Raw genomic sequence first — 8,916 nt, 5'->3', positions numbered from 1 at the left:
GGGGTCCCCGCAGACCCCAGAGGTATACTTTTTGTCATATCTTAAAGGTTTTTTATTCAATCATTCCAATTTTTTATGACTTCGTCAGTCATTTTGTTACTAATGACTTTATATCATTTTGTGTTTCTGTTGTAATTAGTCCTTTTTAAAAACACAAATATATTGGGGTCCCCGGTCACCCCAGTCAAAAGCACTCACTTTCGCCTATGCAGTTTTAATAGATGGAACTATTTATTGAGTTCACGTTTGCCATGGTTCCTAAGTACCACACACTATCAGGGGGTTGGGGCACTCTGTCAGTCATTCTGAAGGAGACAGCAATGAATTCATCATCTGGATAGGGAACTTCCCAGACTGGAAGTTTTCAGAATGTGGCCAACGTCACTGGATCTACCTGAGACAGCTGGGACATGCCCTAGTCATGCCACACATGAAGAGGAGAGCTGATGCAGCCACACTCCAAGCCCCAGTCCGAGCAGCAATGGCCATCATGGGAGTGAGGAAAACTCCACCTGCTGCTATGGACGTCCAACATTCTGTTGGAAAATCTACTCGGAAAAGGTGCTGCCTTTGCTCCAGAAGTACAGACAGGAGTACAGGCAGCAAATGTTTGCTCCTCCTGTCACCTTTGTGAGGCAGTCAGGTTTCTTTGCTGTAGCTCATTTAAGTGTTTATTGGCCTCATCTACCAACACCTCTAATTCCATAGGGTCAAAATTTTACTTTGCGCTCTCTCTCCAATCAATCAATCAATCAATCAATCAAATAAACTTTATTGTCCTTTACAGGAAATTCGCCATGCTGCAAACCATAAAACATGCAAAACCCTCATTTAAATAGGGTGTCTCCAATACGTTTGCACCTCTTGTCATTTACGAAGTCACTCTTAGTAAATCACCCGCAAACCGCAATTCAGCCCCACACGCAAAATTCTAGATTGCGCAGGCAAATTAGTACACGCAAATTGGGATCTTAGTAGATCCGGCCCCACATGTAGTGCTTTGGGGGCATTACCAATGCTAATAGGTTACCTATGATCAAGTGGGATTCATCATTCAGCACACCTGGGTAAGATTTGGATGGTTAAAAACACTTGGTGCAACTGGAGTTCTCTTATTTTTTCTCTTAACAGAAAATTAAGAGAATGCTGCTGCATGAGGCCCACTGTCTCGGATTCTGAGCCTATTGGTCAATAATAGCCTAGCATCGGCCAGCTCTGACAAGGGACAAAAACACAGCTATTGTTTGAGATTTCCTTCATTTTCAGGCAGGTTTTGTGGATTTCAAGCTAAACGTTGTGCCTCGGGCACATTGGGTGTGAATGATACTCATTGGAAGGAGACAGATGGTTTTTTTCCCGTTCCAAAACCAAATTCAGACTGTAAACAGTGAAGGAATAGCTAGCTTATGCCGTTCTAATAAACTGTTGGTATGTTTTCCTACAAAAATGCTCCTAAATTCGTACACATCCCACATATTTTGGCTGTGATCACATGACCAATGTGCTGACAGAAGTAAACAAGGAAGCAGCCCTGAGCAGTCCTGTAGGAGGCACGTTGGGGTGGTGGACAGGTCACAAATACATGGACTTTCCACCAGGACTTTCCCCTGGACACACGTGTTTGGATCCATGTGAACTTTGAGTGGACTCATTTTAAGGTATGTCCTCACCATGTTTCTTTTCCTAAACCGGATATCACACAAACCTGAGAATTCGTTGGCTAGCGAGCTAGCTACTGATGGTATAGCCTTCTGAATGTGAACACATGCCTCCTTTGCTTTGTAATGATTAGAACATTGTATAAAGACCCTCCCCGCTCTACAGGAACCAGTAAAAGAAAGCAGGGAAACTTAACTGATTTTCAACCAGCTGTGTGTCAGTGTGTGCTGATGAATGTTGTTGCCACTTCCACTGTGTTCCTAGCTGTTGCTCATTTTTTCCCAAGTATTTAATAACTCTTCAAGGAGTGCAGTTAGTGACACTGTGGGCTCCATGCTAGCTCGGACAGCTTGACAAACCATCCCAAAGGGGCGGGGCTCAGTGAAGAGTCAATTTACAGCCACCTGACCAGGGCTATGTTGTTCTAGACCTAAGTGTTACAAAGACTGACAAAAGCCCCATTTTCACTAAACATGTCTGGTATAGTACCTTTAGAAACAAAAGTAACCCTTCAGACATGGTACCTAGACCCTAAGTCTATTTAACATTTCCACCACAGATAGTACTCTTAAATGTGGGCGGGATTGTTGTCACTCACTGCTCCGTCCAGCACTCACTGTATTTACTCAGTACCAGTGACAAAGAGGGAAGTCTGCACCTTGTTTATCATTCACCGAAAAAGGTTGTACACCAACGTTTTCAGAACAAAATGGAACAGGCTATAGTGAAAGTCTCTCTCCATGGGTTATTTAAGGTTTGTGCATTTAGTCCTTCTCAGACAAGCTCAGGGGTTTAGTGTTGCTGTAGTCCACAGGAACGACACTCTGCTACACTTTCACTTTTTTTTTCTCCAAGTGAGGATTAGAATATATGTAGTTCACATAATTAATTAATGAAATTAATATATATATTTTAAATAAGATCCACTCATTACTAAAGGTGTATGTCATCCAAGAGAGACAGTTAAGACTAACAGAATGGTCAGCGTTGTCGTATTGAAATTTAAGGTGTATTGATGGATTCACATTGACAATTCACGCATTGAGTAACATTACAAGAAAACATTCCACCTTAAAAGTTGCCGGCAGTCAGCCCAGTTAATTAAGTTACATTTTTCTCAGACTACAGCTGCTGTGAGAGGCAGCAAAACATCCTTTCATTTTATAGTTATAGTTTACTACTTGCCACGGTATGAACAAAGGTTACGCAAGCTTCAAAACCAGCCACAACTCAGCCCCGAGCAAGAGTGAACGTTTGCTATTGACCAATCAGCAGACAACAGTGTTTCTAGCTCCACCTTTTAGTACCTGATGTAGGTACTACCTACCTACTACCTACCTTCAAATAGCATCAAATAGCCTATCAAATGGAGTTTAATAACGTGTGATGTCTACTATCCATAACAATAAATCTTATTTCTCATTTTGTAATAAGAAATATCAACTTCAGTCCAAGTGAAAGACTTGTTATCATACTGGAGTGACAAGCACTTGTGGACTGTAGCATGTGCTGTATGCCGTTGCTCCACTCAGCTGTAAGCCCAAGATTTCTCTTCATCCCTCCCATAAAACAAAGATAGGATGACCTTGGCCCATCAGTGAGCTGTGAAGGGTTCAACCTTGAATGAGATGAGGCCCAATTGTCATGTGTGGATCATCTCACCGGGTCCTCCCACTATACAACACAGAGCACTTGCTGGCCTCACTGCTGCTTATCTCATACACAAAGAAACCTGAAGGCATTTACCGACCACATGAACCACATGAATGTAAAGATGACACACAGTAGGTGTAGATTTAGAACATATTCTTCTTAGTCAAAAGAAAAAATCTGTGCCAGACTTATGTACTGTTTTACTGTTGCTGTTTGGCAAAAACCTTGAATTTGTATTTACCTTGAGGGCAAAATATCGCTGTATGGGTTGTATTCATGTTTCCATTAGACAGTGTTAGAATATCATCTGTTGGAGCAATACATGAATAGACATGAAACTACCCTAGTTGCATCATCAAGACAAGGTTCATTCCTATTATGAGGCAACATTTCTGTCCCCATTAACTACTTCCTCGTGTTTTCTTTTTAATGTCTCACATGTTTATAACAAATGGCTTACATTAAAGATATAGGTCATCTTTATCACATACACATAGTTTAATGCATATATTATTTTTATTTTTATTTTTTTACTTTACTGAGCTTTTTTGGTTCATTTGCTCAATTTTACCATGTCTTCCAGTACAAAGTAATCAAATTCTACAAAATCGACATAACATAAATTATAAAATACTAGACATATTCTTTAATTTTTGATTTTTTTTTTTAATCCATGGAGTGTGTCCTCGTCAAGCTCGGGTCCTCTATTAGNTTCTACAAAATCGAGATAACATAAATTATAAAATACTAGACATATTCTTTAATTTTTGATTTTTTTTTTTAATCCATGGAGTGTGTCCTCGTCAAGCTCGGGTCCTCTATTAGAGGCTTGGGAGTTTGAGGGTTCTGCGCAGCATCTTAGCTGTTCCTACACTCTTCTAGACAGAGACCTCAGATATGATTCCTGGAATTTGCTGGAGCAACTCTCCCAGTTTGGGGGTTACAGCCAGAAATACTCCTGTTACCACTGGGACCACTCTGGACCTCCCCTTCTGTTTTCTGTTCCAGGACTTCTAACACATTCTCATTCCAAGTCATGACATATCGCCACTTTGTCAGTGGCCTTTCACGTCTACATATTACGTGCAAGGTATCCTCCTTTGTCTGCTGTTAATGTCCCAGTCCCACTGCTACCAATGTCAGGACATCAAAAAAAGCACATGGTTAGGTTTAGGAAACAAACAATGTGGGCTCAGCAAACAATGTGGGCTTAATTCATGAGATTTCTGGGGAAAACCTGGTCTGATTAAGAGAGACGGCATTCATCCCACTTTGGATGGAGCTGCTCTCACCTCTAGAAACCTTGCCAAGTTTATTAGTAAGTCCAAACCTGGATAACCCAGAGTTGAGACCAGGACACAGAGTCGCAGTCTTAAACGCCTTTCTGAGCTTCCTCCTGTGCAGTTACCCACCCATAATGTTATAAAAAACAGCGTCTGTCCCCCGACCACCTAAATTATTTAAATCTAAAGTTAAAAAATATAAAAGCCTAATAAAAAACACAGGGAACTTAGACACAGCTGTAAGACCTGAAATATATTTGGATTGCTTCTGTCTGATTGACCGTCAACAACTAACCTCAGTGATTTACTCTCCTAAATAATCAACGTGTCTCTTAGACCCCATCCCAAATAGGCTACTTAAAGAAATTTCACATTCTTCTCTTTCTTTCAAAGATCCTAGAGAAAGTAGTCGCAGACCAGCAGTGTCACTTTCTCCACAACAATAATTTATTTAAGGAATTTCAGTCTGGATTTAGAGTGCATTATAGCACAGAGACAGCACCAGGAAAAATTACAAATGATCTTGTGATTGCCTCAGACAAAGGACTCATCTCTGTACTTGTTTTATTAGATAATTGACCATCAACAGAAACTGTAACATTTGATTGGACATAAAGGTTCTGCATTAAGCTAGTTTAAATCCTATTTATCTGATTGATTTCAGTTCGTTCACGTTCATGATGAATCATCCCTACATACTAAAGTTTGTTTCTGAGTTTCACAAGGTTCTGTGCTCGGACCAATTCTATTCACTTTATATATGCTTCCCCAAGGTAACATCATTAGAAATCACTCTGTAAATTTCCAATGTTATGCAGATGATACACAAGATGGCATTGCTCTGGCCTCAAGCACTACTGTAAGAAACCTCAAAGTAATATTTTACCAAGATTTGTCCTTTAAATCTCTTTTAAAACAAACTTCACAGACTACGTTCTTTCATCTGCGTACTATTGCAAAGATTAGGCCTATCCTGACCCGAAAAGATGCAGAAAAATTGGTCCATGTATTTGTTACCTCTAGGCTGGATTACTGCAATTCCCTATTATTAGGTTGTTCTAACTAGTATTTAAAACTCTCAAGTTGATCCATAATGCTGCGGCACGTGTACTGACAGGAACTTAGAAAAGAGATAATTTTTCTTCTGTTTTAGCTTCTCTGCACTGGCTCCCTGTAAAATCCAGAACTGAATTTAAAACCCTTCTATTCACTTACAAAGCTCTGAATGGTCAGGTTCTATGAAGCTATATTTGTCTTTATTACATGCGAGAAAATAAATGATATGAGAGAAAAAAAAATGTTTGAGAGAAAAAAAAATATTTGAGAGAAAAAGTTTCCACACTGATAGCTGATTTTCTCTCTCAAAAAAAAAATGTTTCTCTCAAAACATTTTTCTTCTCTCTCTCAAAAAAAGTCTTTGCTCTCGTGTCAGGATTTTGCTTTCGCTGTGAAAATAATGTCATGGGCGGGGCCACGTTCCTATTGGCCAGTCTCAATCGAATTGACAGCTAGGTGAGGATCGTCTTGGGAGTCCAGTTCAACTGAATCATTCATCCACCATGGTGGATTCACCGGCATAGATGCGCTGCGTTATTTGGGAGTGGATATGCATACATTAACGTTAGCATGTGTGGCCAAATGGAGAGGAGAGGGAAATGAACCGACAACGCCACCTGTGGAATTGCACCCCAGGGAATACACTCAAACCTGTAGACTACTCTTAACAACAGAAGGTCACACAGATTCGTACACTGGTAAATATGGGGACAGGAGACAGATTTCCAAATATAACAACACGGAGGTCCAAAGCCGCATGAATGCACAGCCGCGTTACAGTGTGCTTTAATCAGTCTGTGGAAAACCGGCAGAACAGCAGTGGAAAATGGAGCGGCCGCACCGGGCTGGAGGCCGTGGATAGCCGTCCTTCAGGATGCCCAGCTGACGGCCCACGTCACCGTGCAGCCCCACACAGTGCGCAGAGGAGGAGAAGAGGCCACAGGCTGTGGCCTCAGCTACAGCAGGACAGAGAGCAGGACAACCTGTTAACATAAAGTTAACAGAACTAGCAGAAGTAGAAATAAAAAAACAGAGCGAGCTTACCGGAGCGAAGGGAGCTTAACGCACAGCGCACAGCTCAAACCCAGTCACCGTCTCGCAGTGAGGAAGAGCAGACACCACGCTTTTCAAAGTCCCCTCCGAAGCTGCACACAACAGGAACGGCCAACGCCGCTGTAAAGCGAAGAGTCACGGCAGCTGTGACACCATAATACGCTTTAACAGTACACAAACATTGCAGCACCCATGCCTACCTTATGAGTCCCAAGTTTGGGTACAGAAACCGGAGCACGACACACACAAAGCACGCCAACCGGAGCACGCCACACACAGCCCTCGCCAGGTAAACGCCAGGTAGAAGTGAGCGCGCCCGTGAGGGGAAGACCAAATAACGCAGGTGCCACCACTGCGCAATTAGGCTCCGACAACTGGAAATTAGGCCCAGCTGATGCCAATTAAGGGCGGAGGTGTAGCAGCGCTCACCCTGCCACACATGGAATGTTGGAAGAGAAAAGCACCGTAGTAAAGTAACGTTAATGGGATAACCTAGCTAGATGTAAAGTTAACACTAGCTGGCTAGTGCAGTTAATAACACAATCTCGGTAAAATAACGTTAGGTGAGAAAAGGGATTCATTATAGGAATGATTTTGATAACCATCTTGCTCAGCTAGCTACCCATCGAGTTGTGTGTGTCACCATCTTACCCAAACATTGGAGTCTCCACTCCCAAATAACGCAGCGCATCTATGCCGGTGAATCCACCATGGTGGATGAATGATTCAGTTGAATTGGACTCCCAAGACGATCCTCACCTAGCTGTCAATTCGATTGAGACTGGCCAATAGGAACGTGGCCCCGCCCATGACATTATTTTCACAGCGAAAGCAAAATCCTGACACGAGAGCAAAGACTTTTTTTGAGAGAGAGAAGAAAAATGTTTTGAGAGAAACATTTTTTTGAGAGAGAGAAAATGTTTTCACACTAATAGCAAAAAAATAATATTTGAGAGTAAAACAAAGTTTTTTGAGAGAGTTTTTTTTCTTGGAAATCAATTTTTAAATCTCAAATTATTTTTTTTTTATATTCTATGACAAAATCCTTTCTCTCCAAACTTTTTTTAGTCTCAAATATTATTATTTTTTGCTATCAGTGTGAAAACTTTTTCTCAAATATATCTCTCATATCATTTATTTTCTCGGATGTAATAAAGACAAAAATATAGCTCCATAAGGTTCCCTCTATCTAGCTCATAGTGCCATATTATCCCACCAGAACACTGCACTCTGAGAATGCAGGGTTACTTGTGGTTGAGCAGTAACAGTAGACAGTAGTAGTAGTAGTAGTAGTACAGTAGTAGTAACAGAGCAGCAGAGCAGAAGCCAGAGCCCTCAGCTAGTAGGCTCCTCTTCTGTTGAATCATCCTCCTGTTTTGGTCCGGGAGGCAGACACCGTCTCCATATTTAAGACAAGACTTAAGACTTTTCTTTCTGATAAAGCTTATAGTTAGGGCTGGCTCAGGCTTAGCTTGGGCCACCCCCTTGTTAGGCTGATATAGGCCTAGTCTGCCAGGGGGACCTCCTCTGACACACTGAGCCCCTTCTCACCTTCTCTCCTTCCCTCGTTCTCAGATTCTGAAAAGTTGGTTCTTCTTCATTTTCTAACATTCATGTTCTAATAGTCCATACCCACTGAGTGCACAGTTGCCCACGTACAGTTTGACATGGTGTGTGTTTGGGATACAGGTCATAGGAAATTGCAGATTAAATAGTCAACTGAGCCCATTAAGAAGAGCAATGTATTCAGACAGAGTTTTTGTGAATAACAAAACTTCAAATTTTGTGAAAAAAAAAACGGTAGAAACCTCAGGAAGAGCAACTGAGGAGGAATCCCTCTTCCAGGACGGACAGACGAGCAATAGATGTCATACAGAACAGATCAACATAATAAATTAACAGTAAACCGTATGACACAATGAGACAGAGACAGAAAGAGAGAGAGAGAGAGAGAGAGAGAGACAGAGAGAGACAGAGACAGAGAGAGATGTAGGATAGACGGTAATGGCAGTAGCTTACAACAACATTAATGAAGGTAATAATATTATAATTAATAATAATATATTAATATCTGATAGTATACATGTGTGACAATAATCATATGTGTATAATAACAGTAGAAGTATGACTAATGATAACAGCAGCAGCAGGAGGCATCTGGCAGGACCACGGCAGCAACACAACCACACACGTCACACTGTCCAGGCACCGC

This window comes from Epinephelus moara, chromosome 16, assembly GCF_006386435.1.
Source record: "Epinephelus moara isolate mb chromosome 16, YSFRI_EMoa_1.0, whole genome shotgun sequence".
Lineage (NCBI taxonomy): Eukaryota > Metazoa > Chordata > Actinopteri > Perciformes > Serranidae > Epinephelus > Epinephelus moara.
Note: the sequence above shows the minus strand (reverse complement) of the source record.